The following is a 22,896-nucleotide window of genomic DNA, read 5'->3' as shown; positions in this document are numbered from 1 at the left end:
AAAATAACGAAACAGCATTACATATGATTGACCCGCTGGGCACCGAATCAGGTTTTAAGAGTTAAGCATATCCATTCGAACATGTGAGCCACAATAAGTCCTTGCGGGTTGCGATGGGGACTCACTGTGGACTTAAACTAGTAGAGTGGAAGGGAGGTAACGATTCCATGTGTGTCAGAAGGACACAGAGTTTCGTCAACTAAGGTACCATCAACAGCTTGAATAACTGTAGGTAAAAATGTATATGCCGGACCATGTATTGTTATTTACGTGTTGGCTTTTGATAAGAAATCCGTCGGGTAGCGAGTTATCTCGTATAACTTCCTGTTGCTGTGTATGTGTGATAATATGAAATTCATTTGTGCGAGAGTTTGGTGAAGTAAAGTATTCATTTGGTAGAAGTGAAAAACACATAGGATAATTTGAGGTGAGTTAGATTTTTATTTTAATTATATTACCAAGGTTCGTGACATAAATTGAGGTATAGGAATATTCTGAACATAAATATTTAAATTGATTGATTGAAATTATAAGTAGCATTTTTTGTATTCCAAGAGTGGATAATAATTGAAAAATTGTTGAAAAACAACAAAAAACTATGAAAAACAACCAACTGAAAGGAGTTTTCATTATAATAATAATAATTAGTCTTTTTGATTGGTTTATTTGAATTTGGGTGATAGTAATAATAAAAGGTAAAGTTATTCAAAATCACACACTACAAATTAAAACATTTTTTATATTTTCAGTTACAATAATTTCAACACAGAGTCTTATGAATCGGTTTTTAAAAATTACACAACGAAAATGTCGAGGTGTACATTTTTTTCAATAATTTCACTACAAAATCATACAGAGTGACACCAACAAGTCTTGTAATGACACCAACACGTCTTGTAAATCAGTTTAAAGAACCACTATAAAATGTTAAGAGTGTACAATTAACAACATTTTTCAATAACTCCTCAACAAAATTATACAGAGTGACACAACAAATCTTGTATATCAGTTTTTGAACTCCACTATAAAATTTATAACATCAATATAAAAATTATACAGAGTGACAAAAATAGGTTCGTAAAATTTTTTTTTTTGGAAATCCCATCATGTCTGAAAATTGAAAAAATCACCAACATATTGAGAATGAGTGATTTCGAAATGTTAATATTGTAGATATTTGAGTCATACGAAGAAAGGTGTGGATATATGTGGGTGTTTTTGTTAACACTGTACACCTTGATGAAGAATTGATAATATTTGAATGAAACAAAACATAATAGTGTTTTCATTGGCCAACATGAATGTTCAAATGGATAATAAAAAGTGTTTTCAGCTACATGGCGAGTTTTTATTCAAATATTGGTAATTTCAATTAAAATGTTTTATTTTTTTATATCCATAAGGTACAGAATCGAAATTTTCAACACGTTTTCGTTTGGTAAAGTTGGTTCGAAAGACTTTTGTTACATCTTTTGTGATGACAGAGTGATGAGGATTCCTTAAAATATTTTTTGTTGTTATATACTCGTCGGAAGCGTTTTCGTTGATAACCATGTCTCTGAGTTTTTCAAAATTAGCTTGCTTATACGTGTTATAATTCAAAGTGATCCCTTTGACTTTGATTATATCAAATGTTTTATTCCGCATTGGGGAATATACACGATATGCGTATAATTTTGGACCACCAGAGACAAAGTTTGTTATGTAGCCACCATTTCCATATTCAGACAATTCATCAGTCATTTCACCTAAAAAACTACCTGAAGGTACATGAATTTCACTAGTTCGGACTTCCATTGTCTACTATATAAAATGATTTGAAATCCCTGAAACAAGTAAAAAAGAATAGTTGAAAATAACAATTATATTAAGCAACAATAAACCTGAAATGAAATGATAGTGAAATAACGTACAAGTAAAAATATAATAATTGAATAAATAAAAATTAAAGGAATGCAAAAAGAAAATAATAAAAAAATAAAAAAGTGTAGAGATTCCAAGTCACGTTAGTTCACGACGTTTCGATTGTTGGTATCCACAATCGTCTTCGGGTGATGACTGCTACCTGAAGGTACATCATACATTCCGACGCGTGAAATGTAAATAACTGAATCTGTGTCGTGATACAAAACTATTATATCTAGTTTTACCAAATATTTATATAATTCTAGTCTTGCTTGGGCTGTAGTATATGCAGCCAGCACAACGTTAACAGTTGGAAGAGGCTTATAAGCTTCATCTTTGAAAGTCCAATTGACAATTAAAGTGTTTTCATTCACTGGAAAAATGCTGTTCACTACAACGAATGGTTTTGATAACATGTCAAAAAGTTCAGCAGCCTCAGAAACTATGGAAGTTTTTTGTTGGTTTTCCCTTTGACCTAATTCTCCCCAAAAACTTGTTATAACACTTTTGCCAATTTGTCGACGTCCTGGATTAAATTCGATTTCTTTGGCACACAAGGTAACACCCTCTTTGTCATAGTAATCTTGAATATATTTATTTTTTTGTTGTTCTGATATACAATCGGAGGGCCAACCAGAAGCTTGTTGTTTGATTTTCAAAAACTTGGAAATATATTCAGAAAATAGACCGCCTGACTTGATAGCAGGGTCATATTGTACAACTTTGTATTTCCAGATTTTATAGATTTCCATGAGTTTGTACCCTTTCTCCTAAGCTTTTATAACCTCATCTATCACCCAAGTACCGGAGAGAGCCCGTTCTTCTTCACATATGTGAGTACATTCAACAGCCATATGTTCACAACACGATCGGCAAAGGGGAAACATCAATTTGCCATTCATTTTCACCGGTAATACGGGGTGATATAGGTTTTGAGGAGGAAGAACTTTACATTTTATAATTCCATCAACGTCATTTAAATTCAAAGTATTACATTCTTCCCCTACAAAAACTTCCGGGTGTCATACAGGGTACTTTCCGTATTTATTTATGAATGGATATAGGCTGCACACATCGACGTACTTGATTTTTTCACCTTCTTTACATTTGTAATATAATTTCGTAGCATCAGTTCGGCCACCATAGAAAACATCACGGGGATTCAAAGGTAATTGAGCGAGTAAAGGGTGTTTCTCGGTGAAAATACACAATTCTGGATTTTCCAAAAGCTCTTTTCGAAAAGAACACTCCCATTTTTCTATGACTTCATAGTCAAGTTGTCTCAAACGTGCAGTTTTCGCCAAGGTTGCATCAAAACGCATTTCTATAGTAACAGTAGGGTCTTCGAAAGTGTGGTCTTTGCGTTTGTATTTTATACATTTAGGACATCCGTGGAAATAACAAACATGAAACTCGAAAATTTGTTTTGTTTTCTCACAGAAACCATCCACTTTCATATTGAATATGGATGCTTCAGACCCCCGACCAGCATGCTGAATCTTAATACCTCTTTGTCTTTCTTTCCACAGCAGCCATTGGACGGCTATTTTCGACTGATTGTCACACCATCTTTATCCATTTTTAGGTATGAGACCTATGGTATTGGGTTTCAAAAAGTTTCTCCTGAATATTGTGTTATACGTACCTGGTAATGTAATGGCCTCTGTGAAATGATCCACGCCGCCTTCTTGTATCATCAGTTCTCTGAACTTGAGACATGCTCGAGACAATATATCCACATCACTTTGACAATATTCCACCAGTTCTTTCTGAAAGTCAAAGACATAGCCTTGTTCAGATAATTGTTTATGCAATTCAATGAGTTGTTTTTTAGGGTCTTTGTCTTCTTCGAGATTGGTTGTATATTTGATTGATTCTGGGTCATAATATCCTAGAGCAGGTAGTGGTCCAACATAATTCCAGTTTTCAGCTTTATTGAAAAGGTGTGGGAAGTAACCCTTCTTTACACCATCCAGCCCAAAAGCCTTGGGTAATTTAGCTAAAGGCATCGGGAAATAATTGAGGGAGTCGATAAATTTCACATTTTCTACAGACATCAACAACAGTTTCGTTCCCTGGGTTATCAACTCTGGTTTCAGATTTGTTGATGTCAGTAAATAGTTCAAAAGGAATTAGTTGTCATATAGACCTGAGGCATGCCCAACAACAATAATTTGTTTGAATTGTACACGTTGATTCATTACGTACTCCATGAACCGATCCACAGGTTGTATCTTCAAAACTTGTTTTCCGACACCACAACAGCATACTTTAATGTTTGTACCCAGACAATTTTCACAGTGTTGTTGATATACACACAGATTGGGTTTATGTCTTAAAGATCCATCTGATAATATTTCTTCTTGAGTACTTTCCAGGTCGTAAAATATGAAAAGTACTCTTGACATTGATGGTTTGCCATTATCCATAGACATGAAGCATTTGTGTGGAGTAGCTTTGAATTCTTTACATAGTTTACCAAAAACTTCCCCACAAACATGTTGTCTGTTTTTAGGAACAGTTTCAAGGCACTTTTCACAACACCTTATCTGTTCACAGATCTTGGCAGTTTTATGATTGTCAAAACATTTTTGGCCCCTAAAACCTCCGTTACAAGCTGTACATAATATTTTCTTTTCGTTGCGGCAGGGTGGGTTTTGCTGACATGCTGGACAAGTTTGGTTACACTTGTGTTTCTCCTTATGATCGAAGGGTACGTGGTATGCTTCACAGTAATTCTTACAACAGATTGCAGCAGTCAGCGAAACTATTACATTGTAGTGGTTATTGTGATGTAAGAGGTTGATTTTTTTAGTCCCGCCAACACCCTCGTAAATAACAGTGCGACATTTATTTCCATATTCATATACTGTGATTGTGTAATCTGACAAATAATCCTGGAATTTTTTGAGTTCGCTTATGCCGCCACCCTCTTTAGGTATATCCACACCACTCTTCTCCAACAAATCTAGGGTAAGACACGTTTGCACATTCATGACCACTCGGATTTTTCTCTTATCTGAGGCTTTGTCTGCATATGCTTTAGCAACCACCAAAGCTCTAGCAAGACAAATATGGTCATTATTTTTAATCACTATAATTTCCTGGCGTTTGGCACATTCTTCGTCAAATGTATTATACTTTCCTTGACCTTTGGGCATTTTCACAGTAGTAGCCCCAAGACAAAAAGTCTCAGTGTCTAAACCTGTCGAGTTCGACTGATAAACAGAGCATATCATATTCCATATGTCCTCATACGATACTTCGGAAACGGACTTGAATTGTAACCATCCTTCACCACGGCTAAACTCTTTCGAGCAAAATGTAAAACCGACTTGGTCCGTAACTTCTGCATCTTGTGTTACTTCTTGTACAATCTCTTTTATGCTATTTTTCGTCCAAATAAGAGGATCTACACCCTTGGGTGCGGGTTTGAGTTTGAACTCTAAAGTTCTACCAGCCAAATTGAATTTACGAATTTTCTTCACCGTATCTTTAAAAATTAAAAATTTCTCCATTTTTAGAAATTTTTGAGAAATTTAAAATTCTACTCGAAGCGCGATCTTATCAGAAGATACTGTAAGAGCACAATGAGCTCATCCCTAGCGCGCTATCGTTTTTATAAAGATAAAAAGTGGGCGTGGTCTAAAGATGTCATGTGATTATTTTCTCGAAAGTGTTTAACCTAAATTTCGAAATTACCGAATATTAGTATATATATATATATATATATATATATATATATATATATATATATATATATATATATATATATATATATATATATATATATATATATATATATATATATGTATATATATATATATATATATATATATATATATATATATATATATATATGTATATATATATATATATATATATATATATATATATATATATGTATATATATATATATATATATATATATATATATATATATATATATATATATATATATGTATATATATATATATATATATATATATATATATATATATATATATATATGTATATATATATATATATATATATATATATATATATATATATATTTATATATATATGTATATAACAGCTATAAATATCCTTTAGAATTTATTCCGGAAAAATACTATACATGTTATGTGTACTTGATTATAAATTTCAGAAATTCATTTTGTGTTGTGGTTTTAAGATTCTGGACGAGTTTATCACGCAGGGTGTGGCCACATCGAAAGTTGAGCGTTGGCTTAGTCCATTATGAGGGGGGTTTCTGTCAAAGTTCCAGTAAATACGACGAATTCATTTTACACGAGGTGTGGTAGCATCAAAAAGTTGGATATGACGACACGGATTACAGGTTTTGACAAGTTCAAGGTAAATATTTTGCTATTTCTGTGTGACCTATTTTTTCGATTTTTTTCATATCAAAGTTTTCATCTGTTGTGAAACCACTTTACAATACTCGGTGAATCGAGTTATCGTTTGTGGTTTAAAGCGATAAATATTCTCATGAATAATATTGGGTCTTTTATCTCAATTATAAATTTCAGAAACTAAAACTACATTCAGGACGAATTTATGAAGTAGGGCGTGGTCACATCGAAAGTTGACACACAGTATTCACAATTCCATCTTTCGTTATTCCAAGTTCATAGTCATCAAAATTGATACGATTATAATATATATAGGAATATAAAACTATCTTCAAATACAGTTGCATGAATGCACATCAAGAATTTTGTCGTAGTGCGGTGACCGGGGGCAAAGTTACAACTTCAGCATAATATGAATGTTTATAAATATTAGGGAAGGTCAAGATCATCAACAGGTATTGAGGAATTCATTCGGTGTCCAAAGCTTTCGGTATACAATGGAAATAATTTTCTTCATGACTATTCGTTCAATATTAAATATTATTACTTCAAAATATATCGAAATCATAACACGTTTGCGATTGATATATCAGTTACATTTGGAAAGTGAGTTTCAGTTTGGAGAAATAATAGCCCACACATGACGGAAATTTTGCCATAGTGTGGTGAAAATCGTATTGAAAATTCTACGAAATATAAGCGCATATATACAGAGTGAATCAATTTTTGAAATACGTCGTTTGGAACCCCTCATAACCATTCTCTCTCTCGAAATTTGGCAGAAATAATGCTGAGTCGTATTATCGAGTTAACGTTCGAAATTGGGGAAAGTGAAGTATTCAACAGTTTTGCGTGCGACGGTTTTGCGTGCGTTTTCGACCGTTTTACGTGCCTTCATTCGTAATCGTTTCGTCATTATTGTCGATTTTTTTTTCTATTTCAATATGACAGTCATTTATCACTTAACGCGTTTCGCTAACGAAGTATGTATCATCAGGAACTGACTAAAGTCCACGCTTTGTCGTATGAAGGTTCGTTTTACGAATTTTCAGACTCCTGAAGTGGTGTCGTCAGCCAATCAGAATGGAGAAATCAAATATCAGTAGAATGATGGTGAATAATAATAATAATAGTGATAAAACATTAAAACTCAAATTGTGTTACAGAGTGGTGTCGGTCAGCCAATCAGAATGGAGGAATCGAATATCGGTCGAATAATTGTGTTAGATAATATTGAACAGGGGAATGTGAGCCGAAAAATAATAATAATAATGATAAAACATTAAAACTTTGAAAGTGACGTAGTCAGCGTGGGAGATGGTGGCGTGGTAGAAAATGTGTGAGGATTTGTGGAAATAAATGAGTTATGACAGTTGCTTCATTTTTTTTTTCTAATAACTCATTTTACACGAATTTCTAAAAATGGAGAAATTTTTTATTTTTAAAGATACGCTGAAGAAAATTCGTAAATTCAATTTGGCTGGTAGAATTTTAGAGTTCAAACTCAAACCCGCACCCAAGGGTGTAGATCCTCTTATTTGGACGAAAAATAGCATAAAAGAGATTGTACAAGAAGTAACACAAGATGCAGAAGTTACGGACCAAGTCGGTTTTACATTTTGCTCGAAAGAGTTTAGCCGTGGTGAAGGATGGTTACAATTCAAGTCCGTTTCCGAAGTATCGTATGAGGACATATGGAATATGATATGCTCTGTTTATCAGTCGAACTCGACAGGTTTAGATACTGAGACTTTTTGTCTTGGGGCTACTACTGTGAAAATGCCCAAAGGTCAAGGAAAGTATAATACATTTGACGAAGAATGTGCCAAACGCCAGGGAATTATAGTGATTAAAAATAATGACCATATTTGTCTTGCTAGAGCTTTGGTGGTTGCTAAAGAATATGCAGACAAAGCCACATATAAGAAAAAAATCCGAGTGGTCATGAAGGTGCAAACGTGTCTTACCCTAGATTTGTTGGAGAAGAGTGGTGTGGATATACCTAAAGAGGGTGGCGGCATAAGCGAACTCAAAAAATTCCAGGATCATTTGTCAGATCACACAATCACAGTATATGAATATGGAAATAAAGTTCGCACTGTTATTTACGAGGGTGTTGGCGGGACTAAAAAAATCAACCTCTTACATCACAATAACCACTACAATGTAATAGTTTCGCTGACTGCTGCAATCTGTTGTAAGAATTACTGTGAAGCATGCCACGTACCCTTCGATCATAAGGAGAAACACAAGTGTAACCAAACTTGTCCAGCATGTCAGCAAAGCCCACCCTGCCACAACGAAAAGAAAATATTATGTACCGCTTGTAACAGAGGTTTTAGGGGCCAAAAATGTTTTGACAATCATAAAACTGCCAAGATCTGTGAACAGATGAGGTGTTGTGAAAAGTGCCTTGAAACTGTTCCTAAAAACAGACAACATGTTTGTGGGGAAGTTTTTTGTAAACTATGTAAAGAATTCAAAGCTACTCCACACAAATGCTTCATGTCTGTGGATAATGGCAAACCATCAATGTCAAGAGTACTTTTCATATTTTACGACCTGGAAAGTACTCAAGAAGAAATATTATCAGATGGATCTTTACGACATAAACCCAATCTGTGTGTATATCAACAACACTGTGAAAATTGTCTGGGTACAAACATAAAACTATGCTGTTGTGGTGTCAGAAAACAAGTTTTGAAGATACAACCTGTGGATCGGTTCATGGAGTACGTAATGAATCAACGTGTACAATTCAAACAAATTATTGTTGTTGGGCATGCCTCAGGTCTATATGACAACCAATTCCTTTTGAACTATTTACTGACATCAACAAATCTGAAACCAGAGTTGATAACCCAGAGAACGAAACTGTTGTTGATGTCTGTAGAAAATGTGAAATTTATCGACTCGCTCAATTATTTCCCGATGCCTTTAGCTAAATTACCCAAGGCTTTTGGGTTGGATGGTGTAAAGAAGGGTTACTTCCCACACCTTTTCAATAAAGCTGAAAACTGGAATTATGTTGGACCACTACCTGCTCTAGGATATTATGACCCAGAATCAATCAAATATACAACCAATCTCGAAGAAGACAAGGACCCTAAAAAACAACTCATTGAATGGCATAAACAATTATCTGAACGAGGCTATGTCTTTGACTTTCAGAAAGAACTGGTGGAATATTGTCAAAGTGATGTGGATATATTGTCTCGAGCATGTCTCAAGTTCAGAGAACTGATGATACAAAAAGGCGGCGTGGATCCTTTCACAGAGGCCATTACATCACCAGGTACGTGTAACACAATATTCAGGAGAAACTTTTTGAAACCCAATACCATAGGTCTCATACCTAAAAATGGATATAGATGGTGTGACAATCAGTCGAAAATAGCCGTCCAATGGCTGCTGTGGAAAGAAAGACAAAGAGGTATTTAGATTCAGCATGCTGGTCGAGGGTCTGAAGCATCCATATTCAATATGAAAGTGGATGGTTTCTTTGAGAAAACAAAACAAATTTTCGAGTTTCATGGTTGTTATTTCGACGGATGTCCTAAATGTATGAAATACAAACGCAAAGACCACACTTTCGAAGACCTACTGTTACTATAGAAATGCATTTTGATGCAACCTTGGCGAAAACTGCACGTTTGCGACAACTTGACTATGAAGTCATAGAAAAATGGGAGTGTTCTTTTCGAAAAGAGCTTTTGGAAAATCCAGAATTGTGTATTTTCACCGAAAAACACCCTTTACTCGCTCAATTACCTTTGAATCCCCGTGATGCTTTCTATGGTGGCCGAACTGATGCTACGAAATTATATTACAAATGTAAAGAAGGTGAAAAAATCAAGTACGTCGATGTGCGCAGCCTATATCCATTCATAAATAAATACGGAAAGAACCCTGTAGGACACCCGGAAGTTTTTGTAGGGGAAGAATGTAATACTTTGAATTTAAATGACGTTGATGGAATTATAAAATGTAAAGTTCTTCCTCCTCAAAACCTATATCACCCCGTATTACCGGTGAAAATGAATGGCAAATTGATGTTTCCCCTTTGTCGATCGGTCGATCGTGTTGTACATATGGCTGTTGAATGTACTCACATATGTAAAGAAGAACGGGCTCTCTCCGGTACTTGGGTGATAGATGAGGTTATAAAAGCTTAGGAGAAAGGGTACAAACTCATGAAAATCTATAAAATCTGGAAATACAAAGTTGTACAATATGACCCTGTTATCAAGTCAGGCGGTCTATTTTCTGAATATATTTCCAAGTTTTTGAAAATCAAACAACAAGCTTCAGGTTGGCCCTCCGATTGTATATCACAACAACAAAAAAATAAATATATTCAAGATTACTATGACAAAGAGGGTGTTACCTTGTGTGCCAAAGAAATCGAATTTAATCCAGGACGTCGACAAATTGACAAAAGTGTTATAACAAGTTTTTGGGGAGAATTAGGTCAAAGGGAAAACCAACAAAAAACTTCCATAGTTTCTGAGGCTGTTGAACTTTTTGACATGTTATCAAAACCATTCATTGTAGTGAACAGCATTTTTCCAGTGAATGAAAACACTTTAATAGTCAATTGGACTTTCAAAGATGAAGCTTATAAGCCTCTTCCAACTGTTAACGTTGTGCTGGCTGCATATACTACAGCCCAAGCAAGACTGGAATTATATAAATATTTGGAAAAACTAGATATAAGAGTTTTGTATCACGACACAGATTCAGTTATTTATATTTCACGTCCCGGAATGTATGATGTACCTTCAGGTAGTTTTTTAGGTGAAATGACTGATGAATTGTCTGAATATGGAAATGGTAGCTACATATAAAACTTTGTCTCTGGTGGTCCAAAATTATACGCATATCGTGTATATTCCCCAATGCGGAATAAAATATTTGATATAATCAAAGTCAAAGGGATCACTTTGAATTATAACACGTATAAGCAAGCTAATTTTGAAAAACTCAGAGACATGGTTATCAACGAAAACGCTTCCGACGAGTATATAACAACAAAAAATATTTTAAAGAATCCTCATCACTCTGTCATCACAAAAGATGTAACAAAAGTTTTTCGAACCAACTTTACCAAACGAAAACGTGTTGAAAATTTCGATTCTGTACCTTATGGATATAAAAAAATAAAACATTTTAATTGAAATTACCAATATTTGAATAAAAACTCGCCATGTAGCTGAAAACACTTTTTATTATCCATTTAAACATTTATGTTGGCCAATGAAAACACTATTATGTTTTGTTTCATTCAAATATTATCAATTCTTCATCAAGGTGTACAGTGGTAAAAAATACACCCACATATATCCACACCTTTCTTCGTATGACTCAAATATCTACAATATTAACATTCCGAAGTCACTCATTCTCAATATGTTGGTGATTTTTTCAATTTTCAGACATGATGGGATTTCCAAAAAAAAATTTTTACAAACCTATTTTTGTCACTCTGTATAATTTTTATATTGATGTTATAAATTTTATAGTGGAGTTCAAAAACCGATGTTTGTTGTGTCACTCTGTATAATTTCGTTGAGGAGTTATTGAAAAATGTTGTTAATTGTACACTCTTAACATTTTTTGTGGTTCTTTAAACTGATTTACAAGACTTGTTGGTGTCACTCTGTACAATTTTGTTGAGGAATTATTGAAAATCATCCTGAATTGTATACCCTAACATTTTATAGGTGTCACTCTGTATAATTTTGTAGTGAAATTATTGAAAAAAATGTACACCTCGACATTTTCGTTGTGTAATTTTCAAAAACCGATTTATAAGACTCTGTGTTGAAATTATTGTAACTGAAAATATAAAAAATGTTTTAATTTGTAGTGTGTGATTTTGAATAACTTTACCTTTCATTATTACTATCACCCAAATTCAAATAAACCAATCAAAAAGACTAATTATTATTATTATCATGAAAACTTCTTTCAGTTGGTTGTTTTTCATAGTTTTTTGTTGTTTTTCAACAATTTTTCAATTATTATCCACTCTTGGAATACAAAAAATGCTACTTATAATTTCAATCAATCAATTTAAATATTTATGTTCAGAATATTCCTTAAACTCAATTTATGTCACGAACCTTGGTAATATAATTAAAATAAAAATCTAACTCACCTCAAATTATCCTATGTGTTTTTCACTTCTACCAAATGAATACTTTACTTCACCAAACTCTCGCACAAATGAATTTCATATTATCACACATACACAGCAACAGGAAGTTATACGAGATAACTCGCTACCCGACGGATTTCTTATCAAAAGCCAACACGTAAATAACATGACAATGGTCCGGCATATACATTTTTACCTACAGTTATTCAAGCTGTTGATGGTACCTTAGTTGACGAAACTCTGTGTCCTTCTGACACACATAGAATCGTTACCTCCCTTCCACTCTACTAGTTTAAGTCCACAGTGAGTCCCCATCGCAACCCGCAAGGACTTATTGTGGCTCACATGTTCGAATGGATAGGCTTAACTCTAAAAACCTGATTCGGTGCCCAGCGGGTCAATCATATGTAATGCTGTTTCGTTATTTTTTTCCCAAAAAACACTAATTTTTTCTCTACTCTACACTGATGTCATCACCTTCTTCCCATATTACATCTTTTACACACATCTACCTCTAGTCAGGGGTATTCCACAAGGTTCCGCTATGAGGTCTGAAGCTCCAAAGCATAAATGAGTCAGAAACGGAGTTTTTTATTAAATGATACACCCTGTACACATTGAAGAATCACAGGCTAAAACGATAGAGCCCCATTGCCATGTTCCCTAAATAAAACACCCTATACACACACATGTTGGGGAATCGCACTCGAAAAAGTCGCACGAAAAATGGTCAAAAACGAAAAAAGATCGAAAACATACGAAAAACGATCGAAAACGCACGAAAAACGGTTGAAAACTGTCGAAAACGGTAGAAAATACACGAATAAAACGGCCGCACACAAAAACGATACAGCCTTGTGACGTATTTGAGACACCCTGACACACGGGAATCGTTCGCTGAAACGATACACTCCCTGACATTTTACAACCTGTAAACATTGAAATACGCTAAAACGATAGAGTCCCCTACCATGTTCCTTAAATAAAACACCCTGTACACACACACACACACACACACACACATACAGGTTTGATAATATTAGTGGATCCCGTGCATGAAAGGTATTTGTGGAGCCAGCTCTGAAATATAGCTGAAGTGATGCTACAAAAAATCAGAACCATGGAAAACTAATTTGTTTCGCTTAACTCCCCGGGATAAGACATATATGTTGAAAAACTATTTGTGGCACCCTGGATCCACTAATATCATCAGACCAGGGTGTGTACGAAATATTCCACAAATATTAATCTTCGAGGTGAGTGTGTATCAGATATTCCACTAATGTAGCACAACATATATTTTGTGCAAGGAATATACCATAAATATTATTCTTCGAGATGAGTGTATCAGATACTCCACTATCATAGCACAACATATATTTTGTGTGAGAAATATTTCACAAATATCATTCTATGGGTTGAGTGTATCAGATAATTCACCAATAAGTATAAGAAAAAATTTATTCAACACACAAATTTATTTATCAGGTGAATAGATGATAGTTAATATAATAATTGGAAAACTAAAAATATTATTTGCTAATTAGATTTATCGTAAGCTAGTAATTTATGGATAGAAAATTAGAATTCAAGAATAGTGTTCATGATATAATTTAGTATATTTTTGCCTTGAAGAAGCCATTGTATGGTGAAACATATGTCGCGGTTTTGTAAACTATCAATCTGTGAAAATCGATCATAAAGTTTTATTATGAACATTTTTTTCTATTTTGTCCACCAACTTGTTGGATATCCATACTAGAATTTCTGCCAAGTCCATAATTAAATTGTTCACGTTCCTTCCATGTTCTTCTTTGGTGGAAAAGGAGTGTGAAGGATACTATGGTTCATAAAGCTGTGCACTGGACAAGATGTAGCTTTCAACAAGTCGTTGTGAAGATTAAACAGTGTTGGTACTGGTCCCTGTGGGACGCCTGCATTTATAGATAGAATGTCGGATGAAACTTTATCAACTTCTACGTGGAGTGATTTGTCTGAAAGGAAGCTAGATAGCAAGGAATATAACTGTGGGGGCAAATCGTAAGATGGAAGCTTGGCGACGAAACCCTGGTTCCAAACGCCATCAAACGTCCCGGAAATATCTAATGAAACAGCCAGAGTTGTACCATATTTCAGGTAGAAGACTATAAATTTCAATTCAATTCCAAGTTACATTTTGTTGAATCAATATATAATGGATTTGAATCCAGCGATCTAAGTGGACAAGCCACTGAACTTTATTAATTTGAAAATGTTTTACTGAAATAATCAACCACAATATATTCTGAAGTTGAGTAAACCACATTCATCTTATTGCAACCAAGGACTATCCCATTGATAACTAATAGAAAGTTCATCTGTATTCTCCAAGATTCCCACATATTTTGGCCCGGCAAATTGTCGTCCGTGAATAGAAAACTAGTTTGATATCTCTTGTTCTGAATTTGACGGAGTTCTCTTGAGCATATATTGGTTCCTTCGATTGAAAATGCCTGAAATCTTGGATTTGGAATTATATTTTTAGCAAAATTTGTATCATATCAAACTTTCCTTTGAAGTTTCCTTGGTAATAATGGATGATATTGGATGAAGAACTGTAACATAAGATCATAATATTTTCAATAGATCTGGGGAGGTCACAGTGTAGATAATTCCAAGTCCACAAATCCCATACAAAATTACTATTTTTTTTATAAAAACACGAAAACTATGTCACTGTTACTCTACATGCGTTTCACTCGCCAAGTTGAGATCATCAGGATCTACAAGCTATTGATTATCTACAAAACTACCTGCTCATATCAAGTACTCAGTCTGGGAATAAATGAATGAAATATATCTCCTGATGACTGACAGACCTTGTGTCGTGTAACAACGATATACCGGGTGTCCCACATTTTATGTGACAGGCAATATCTGGTTTGTTGAAGAAGATACACAAAAATGTTTCATACAAAAGTTTTAGAAGTTCATGAGAGTTATATTTTGATATAATTTTTAAATATACAGGGTGTTTGGTGTAGGTGCTACAGACCAAAGTTCCATTTTTTAAAATAGAACGCCCTGTATATCATTACATATTCAGATGCTACGTTAAATTCTGATATCATTTCATTGGTTTTTGAAATTCGGTTACGGCGTTGTTGAGTTATTGCTTAAAATGTAAAGTCTTGAGAACGACTATTATTTTTAAAAATATCTCATACAATTATTCTCTCTGCATCAGATCACATGAAAATTAGTCAAAATTTTGGGTGTTCGAAGTAATGGTTTCAATTTTGAGTTGTGGAATTCAGTCAGGAATCATTTTGAATATGAAACAATTGCGAAATTGAAAAAGGTGTATTCGAAAACAAATCTTCAATTAATAACAATGTAAATAATATAACTTGATAAATCATTTCATAAGAATGGTAGGACCTAGAAATAAGTCATAAAAATTGTCCAAAGTGATGCCCATTAGATATTATACAGGCTTCGAAACGTCGAATCACTTCTCTCGTCGCTCTTATAATATCAGGCGTAATATCACTGCACGCTAGTTTAATTTTCATTTTCAGATCATCCACATTCAAAGGGGGAGTAGTGAAAATAATATATTTTGAATAACCCCATAGGAAAAAATCAAGCGGTGATAAATCTGGGGAACGAGCCGGCCACCGAATTGGACCCTTATTACCAATCCATCTATTTGGGTACGTTCTATCCAGATATTCAGTAACAACCTGTGAATTGTAAGGAGGAGCACCATCTTGTTGCCACCAAATTCCTTGTCGTTCTGCTATGGGAATATCTTCCATCAACTGGATCAAATCATTTTCTAGAAAATGTAAATATCGCAATCCATTGAGATTTTCATTGAAAAAGTAAGGTCCTATGATGCGGCCATTGAACAATCCACACCATACATTAATACCCCAAGTAGTTTGAAAATTACTTTCGCGGACCCCCTGTGGATTTTCTTGAGACCAATAGTGACTGTTATGTCGATTCACAACTCCATTATTGTGGAATCGCGATTCATCGCTCCACAAAATTTGACTGAATATGTTAGGACTTTCATGTAATATTACCTGAATACAAGCAATGTATTCAAGTCGTCGTTCAAAGTCCGTGGGTTTCAAACCTTGTACCAACTGAATTTTGAATGGGTTGTATTTATTTTCTTTCAGAATTCTCTGTACATTAGATTTACTCACACCGACTTCTTCTGCAAGAGTACGGATAGAAACATGTGGATGAATAATAATATAAGCCAACACATTGATCTCTAAATCCTCAGTTCTAACAGATCTCGTATGATGACGATGCTTTATAGTAAAAAGAAATGACCCAGTTCGCAATTTTTCTACAAATCTCGAAAAAGTCATTCGTGACGGAATGGGTCTGTCTGGAAAACGTTCTTAGTATAGACGTTGTGCTTGACGGCAGTTTTTCTGACATTCCCCAAAAATTAATAATATATCAATGCAATCACTTGAACTAAACGCGAAAGGCATACTGGAGTTTTCGCACAAAGAACACAGTTACTGTTTTGCAAAGAATCACTGAATCGAACTGACAAGTAGATACAATTCAACAACATTTGTCACTATGGCATCAACAAGCATAAGCTACTTGATGAAATTGTGCAATATAAAGCAATTCACCCTCAAGTTAGTCACATTCTCAAGAATTTCAATATTATATTCAACTGATATCGATATCGTATCGTAGAGGTGAGAATAATGGTTTGTATTCAGTAGTAGTCTAGTTCACTTTAATAAAAGATATAGACTGGATTCGTGTACGAGTAAATAAGTTTTTTTGAAACTTTATATTTAAGGAAAAGTGCAATAACTCAACAACGCCGTAACCGAATTTCAAAAACCAAACATGAAATAATATCAGAATTTAACGTAGCATCTGAATATGTAATGATATACAGGGTGTTTTATTTAAAAAAATGGAATTTTGGTCTGTAGCACCTACACCAAACACCCTGTATATTCAAAAATTATATCAAAATATAGCTCTTATGAACTCCTGAAACTTTTGTATGAAACATTTTTGTGTATCTCCTTCAACAAACCAGATATTGCCTGTCACATAAAATGTGGGACACCCGGTATATAGATGCATTCAGTTTCCATTAAGAGTGGATTCGATGTATTTGAATCTCTATCCCAACTCTTACTGATACATAAGATCATTTTCACGATTTTTCATACTTTTTGAAATATAGTTTTTGGATTCTTTTATTTTACCTCAATTAATTTTGCATGCTGTTTCCTGTACCAATGAATCCAAATAAAGTATTCATGAATGGTTTTTTTGTACAATGGTTGTTATAATAATGAAAAAGTATCGATTGTTTTTCTCTCCGAATGTATAAGTAACAAAACTTAATAATCCAGTTGGTATTCCACTAATATACACGAATAGGTAGAATATTATTTACACAGCTACAGCCAGAGATTAGAAAAAATTACTGGAAATAACCCATATAGAGGGCGCTCAAAGCAGTGACTTTCGGTATTCCACAAATATTGGTGTGTGTAGCAACATGCATGAAGGGTCTTAGTGGCATCTTACACATTGAAAGTACGAAGTAGGTATAGACAGACTCGTCATCAGCTGAACTATGCGAAAATCAACGGAAAAATTGTGGTATGAGCGTGCAAGTATACCACAATTGTGAAGTCTGCCACAAATACTGTTTTTTATATACACAGTGTTCCACTAATATATGTAAACGTACACACACACACACACACACACACACACACACACACACACACACACACACACACACATGTTGGGGAAATAGTCAAAAACGCACGAAAAACGTACGGAAAACGGTAACACGTAAAACGGTCACACGAAAAACGGTCACAAACGAACAAAAAACGGTCGAAAACATACGGAAAACGATCGAAAACGCACGAAAAACGGTTGAAAACGGTCGAAAACGCACAAAAACGGTCAAAACACACGAAAAATACGGTCGCACGCAAAAACGATAGAGTCCCCCTACCTTGTAACGTATTTGAGACACTCTGTACACACGGGAATCGTTCGCTGAACCGATACACCCTCTGACATTTTACACCCTATTTACATCGATTTGCGCCCTGTATGACATGTTTTTTGCGCCTCATGTTTTTTTCTTCAATCCGATTCGTGATTATGTCATTGTTGTTATAACAGCCAAATTATCAATACGAGCTTATCAACCACAACCCATATCTACCAACTATTCGCATTCACTTTCAATATACCTCGCTAGAGATGAGATTATACTCAAAAGCTACGATACCAAACGTCCCGCGTTCAACTCCTCAACAAAACTTTTTTTTATAACGTATTACCTACCCGCTTATTCTGAATTATTCCACAGATCAAATCTCCCGCCACTATGATGCACGCTCTGCGCGTGACAATGGTTCGCCTCTCTATTGGATGCCTGACAACCCGTGACAATTTAGTTGTAAGACTGGCTGGTGACGTCACTGTTCGTCACTGGTACACCACGCCACGGTTGGATGCCTGGCTGTCTGTCTCGCTCCGGCTGTCTGTCTGGCTCAATCGGGGCCGAGTCTACTTGCGTGACCTTGCTCGTCGTTGATATTTGAAAATCTGAGTCATTCGATATTGTGGACATTGAAGTTACCGTATATTGAAATTTCGGCACTGGAATGATTGCTTTGCAGAAAGTAAATGGTGTTTGCAAGTGAAGAGAATAGTATCCTAAATTATGTATCGCTAGGTTTTGAACCACATAACATCAAAGTTTCGGGATTCAGGAATTTGCTCTTGTTGTTGAAAATTATTATTAGAAAGAATGTAATTTACTCAAACTACTACTTATATGATAGTGAAGATTGACAAGTTATTTGGAAAATGGTTATTGATGTTTGAATTTGAGACTAGGAATTTCGTATCTCCGTCACCCTGTGTCAGATTTTTTGAATAAATGTTTCTTGAAAGAAAATATCGATCAGTAAAATCTTTTGCTGTCGATTTCGAGGGCATAAAACGATAGTATTTTATTTTAACCCATTATTACTTATCTCATGTCTAGAAAAATCATTCTAGCAAATAACATTTTGGAATTTTTCTGACGTAATACTGAGACGAGTTTCGGTAATTCTGTCTCTGAGTTCCTGTTTTGCACCATGAAATTTCAATATAATTTTATGACTGATATGCGCAAGTTGGGAGAATTAGTCACCGTCCTTTTCACCCTACGATAACTCTCAAATACTCTTCAATAAAACTTGCGATGATTTTCTAGATGTCCCTTTGGGCTCAGGAGACACAAAACACCTTTGTGATTTTCGTCTGGGCGGGTGTCTCTATTCGGATGTTACCAACCTCGTATAGTTTGAAATGAACTTCCTTCAGGTAAGTCGTTTGATCCTCAATTTTACTTCGGTTGATCCCATTCCAATAGGTCACCCTGTAGATATTCCAAGAGTCATAAAAGGCGATCAAAATGTATTCTGACTGGCTTCTAATGATGAGAGGCAGTGGGTATAGCTGAACCCTCCATATTCAGTTTGAATTACAATTATCAAATTATATTAGGAAAATATTCTCTACATCATAATAATTAATCGAAAAAACATGGTTGCTTTACAACCTTTACCTGATAAGTATCATTTTCAATAAAATCTACAAAGCTGCTTTTTATTATCGATTTGTTGTGAACTTTACAAAAAGTGTTTGATTTCTTGAACCAACCGGTATTGTTTCGTATGATATTTATAGTAGTACCTACTTGGTACGTCGCAGAACTGGCAGCATGCCGGCCGCTGTGGCCTTTGAATTTATCAATATTGGTACCACAAAGCTTCATGCTTTTCTTCAGCCAACAGCTCATTGTTCAGGTTGTAGCTGTTTTCACAGGTTTCTTACAAGTTACAATTAGAAAATCTTCCTTATTCGTTTCGACCAACTCTGGTGCAGGGAAGTGCAAGTACGGCTTCTTATCCTTGCAAGGATTTTGCTGTCTTTCAGCCAAAGCCTAGTTCCTTCACGAGACATTCCGTCGCATTACAGAGCCCGAAAGCACGATATACTAGAGTCTTGATGATTTCTCTTTTAGTCGATTGATAGTGATTGGATTCGTGGTTCAGATACTGTCTGTGTGAGTGAATTTTCGGTATACAGATGTTTTCCACTCAGTGGTTCTCTTCACCAATCCTTTCAGAATGGCAATTCGTTGTGGACTTCTTTCTCCATTGTGAAAGTGACGGAAGGTCTTATGCTGTTGATGTGCCCCAGGAAGTTGTCTAATTAAATGGTAGATGCTGGTCCCACACGGCATCGCCCGGTGAGATACAATCGCAATGGCTTAGGCAGCGTTAAGTTGCTTTCAGGCTAACGTTCCGTTGCTGTGCCGCTGCCGAGAGTAGGGTTATAATGCATAATGGAGCCCCTAAAGTCAAAATACTTGGAGGTAAAATAGCTCCCCAATCGGATCATCCTGCAGAAGTTTTTCGAAAACCACTATTTCTGACAGTCAGCAGAGTCTATCTAACAACAGTTCACAGGAAAATAGCATGGTAACTGCAGTTGTTAAGAGGCCCACTAGCAACTTCAAAACCAATTCCTACAACATCAGAGAACTCAACTCAAATATAAACTCAGTGCACCAACATCTGCAATCAGATAGTCCTCATATTCTTGCACGTACAGTCAGTGCTTCATCAAACCCCGTCAATTTTCTATATCCCGGCACCGGTGTGAATTTAGCAGCTGAAAGGTAGCAGCCAAAATCCCGAAAACACCCGAGCGCACATAGACGTATGTCGAAAAATTATTACTGAGAAATAAACATTGAAAAGTTGAAAAATGATTAGAAGCTCTATTATTATCGCTGAACCGGCTGAACAAACACCTCGAGCAACTAGTTCGAATGTGCCTACTAAAAAAGCAGATTCAAAAAAATTATAAATAGGGGATGAGTAAATTTGTAAGAAATTATCTATCACTGAAAACATGAATTGTTATCAGACGCAGTAGATAAGACCAGCAGTTAGAAGGGCTCAAATAGTGAAATAATTGAATGGGGTCACATGGAGACATACCTTTAAAAAGTAATCGAAACTCCTAGAAGAAAAAAGCCTGTCAAATGGGGATGAAATTCAAAACTGAATCGAAAGTCATAAAAGGAAAAATCCTCTCACCATAATTTTATGTTAGAAAAATCGATTTTGAAAATGATATTATACTGTGAAAAGCAAAAGATAAAACCGTCCAGGGATACAAATACAAAAATAATTTGAAACTCATAGAAGGAATTATCCTGTCAAAATAATTTTATATTGAAAAAATCGAATTCAATCATAATAACAATCTGTGAAAATCAAAACATGACACCGCCTGTCGAAGGGGGTCAAATGGGGTTATGAATACAAAAATAAATCGAAGCTAATAGAAAGGAAAACCCTATCACAACAAATTTATGCTGGAAAAATCAAATATATTTTTCAACTATATTTAGGTTATATGAAGGAATTTTGTCTTTTAAGACTATTGATATTGCTTCGAAAGCCTTTTCAACGGGAAGGTAACGTTTCTTCATAATAAAAGAGTAAAGAACTCAAATTGAAAACAAAATCTATGAAAACAGCGTGAACAAGAATAAATTCGAATATAATCCAATAAAGCTCTCTCAGGCAAACGCACCGCAAGTATCTTCTATAAGTTGCTCGCTGGTAGAAAGCCAATAAAATTTGTGTTCGGTTAACGAGATATAAGGTAGGACGCGTGGGACAAGAAATAATGCACATATCTCACTTAATTCACATTATAGACAAATAATTCTGAGAATGAAACTTGTTTGAAATTTTCTTCTCTACAATTTTTATTTGAAATATTTTTTCCTAAATACCTCTTTTCTTGCAATAGTACAATACAATATCATTTATATCTCCATTTCATCCCTTCGACGGCCTGTCTCATCTTATGATTCCCACAGATGATTATTATGATCGAATTCAATTTTTTCAACGTGAAATTATTGTGACAGAATTTTTTCTTCTATGAGTTTTGATTTATTTTTGTATTCATAACCCCATTAGACCCCCTTCGAAGGGCGGTCTCATGTTATGATTTTAACAGATTGTTATGATTGAATTCGATTTTTCCAGCATGAAGTTGCTGTGACAGAATTTTTCCTTCTATGAGTTTCGATTTATTTTTTATTAATAACCCCATTTGACCCCCTTCGACGGGCGGTCTCATGTTATGATTCGCACAGATTATCATTATGATCGAATTCAATTTTTCCAGCATGGAATTGTTGTGACAGGATTTCTCCTTCTATGAGTTTCGATTTATTTTTGTATTCATAACCCCATTTGACCCCCTTCGACGAGTGGTCTCATGTTATGATTTTCACAGATTGTCATTATGATCGAAATCGATGTTTCCAGTATGAAATTGTTGTGGCCGGATTTTCCCTTCATGACGTTCGATTTATTT

At 34.9% G+C, this 22,896-nt stretch overlaps 1 long non-coding RNA gene across 3 annotated transcripts in view; it reads left to right on the top strand.

Annotated features, from left to right (window-relative positions):
- The first annotated feature begins 326 nt into the window (after nucleotides 1-326).
- LOC141480867 (uncharacterized) overlaps nucleotides 327-22,896 on the top strand; it is a 95,853-nt gene continuing 73,283 nt past the window's right edge. The window contains exons 1-3 of one of the 3 annotated variants that reach the window (XR_012464603.1): nucleotides 327-427; nucleotides 6,083-6,264; nucleotides 19,700-19,809. This is a non-coding gene — a long non-coding RNA (uncharacterized lncRNA). Of the gene's footprint in view, nucleotides 428-6,082; nucleotides 6,265-18,802; nucleotides 19,630-19,699; nucleotides 19,810-22,896 lie in introns of those variants that run through there. The other 2 variants (XR_012464604.1, XR_012464605.1) reach the window with 2 other exon arrangements.

The sequence above is a fragment of the Leptinotarsa decemlineata genome, unplaced genomic scaffold, assembly GCF_025532065.1.
Source record: "Leptinotarsa decemlineata unplaced genomic scaffold, Ldec_3_MD MMD2_tig00000026_RagTag_RagTag, whole genome shotgun sequence".
Lineage (NCBI taxonomy): Eukaryota > Metazoa > Arthropoda > Insecta > Coleoptera > Chrysomelidae > Leptinotarsa > Leptinotarsa decemlineata.
This window is presented reverse-complemented; position numbering and strand designations above follow the sequence as displayed.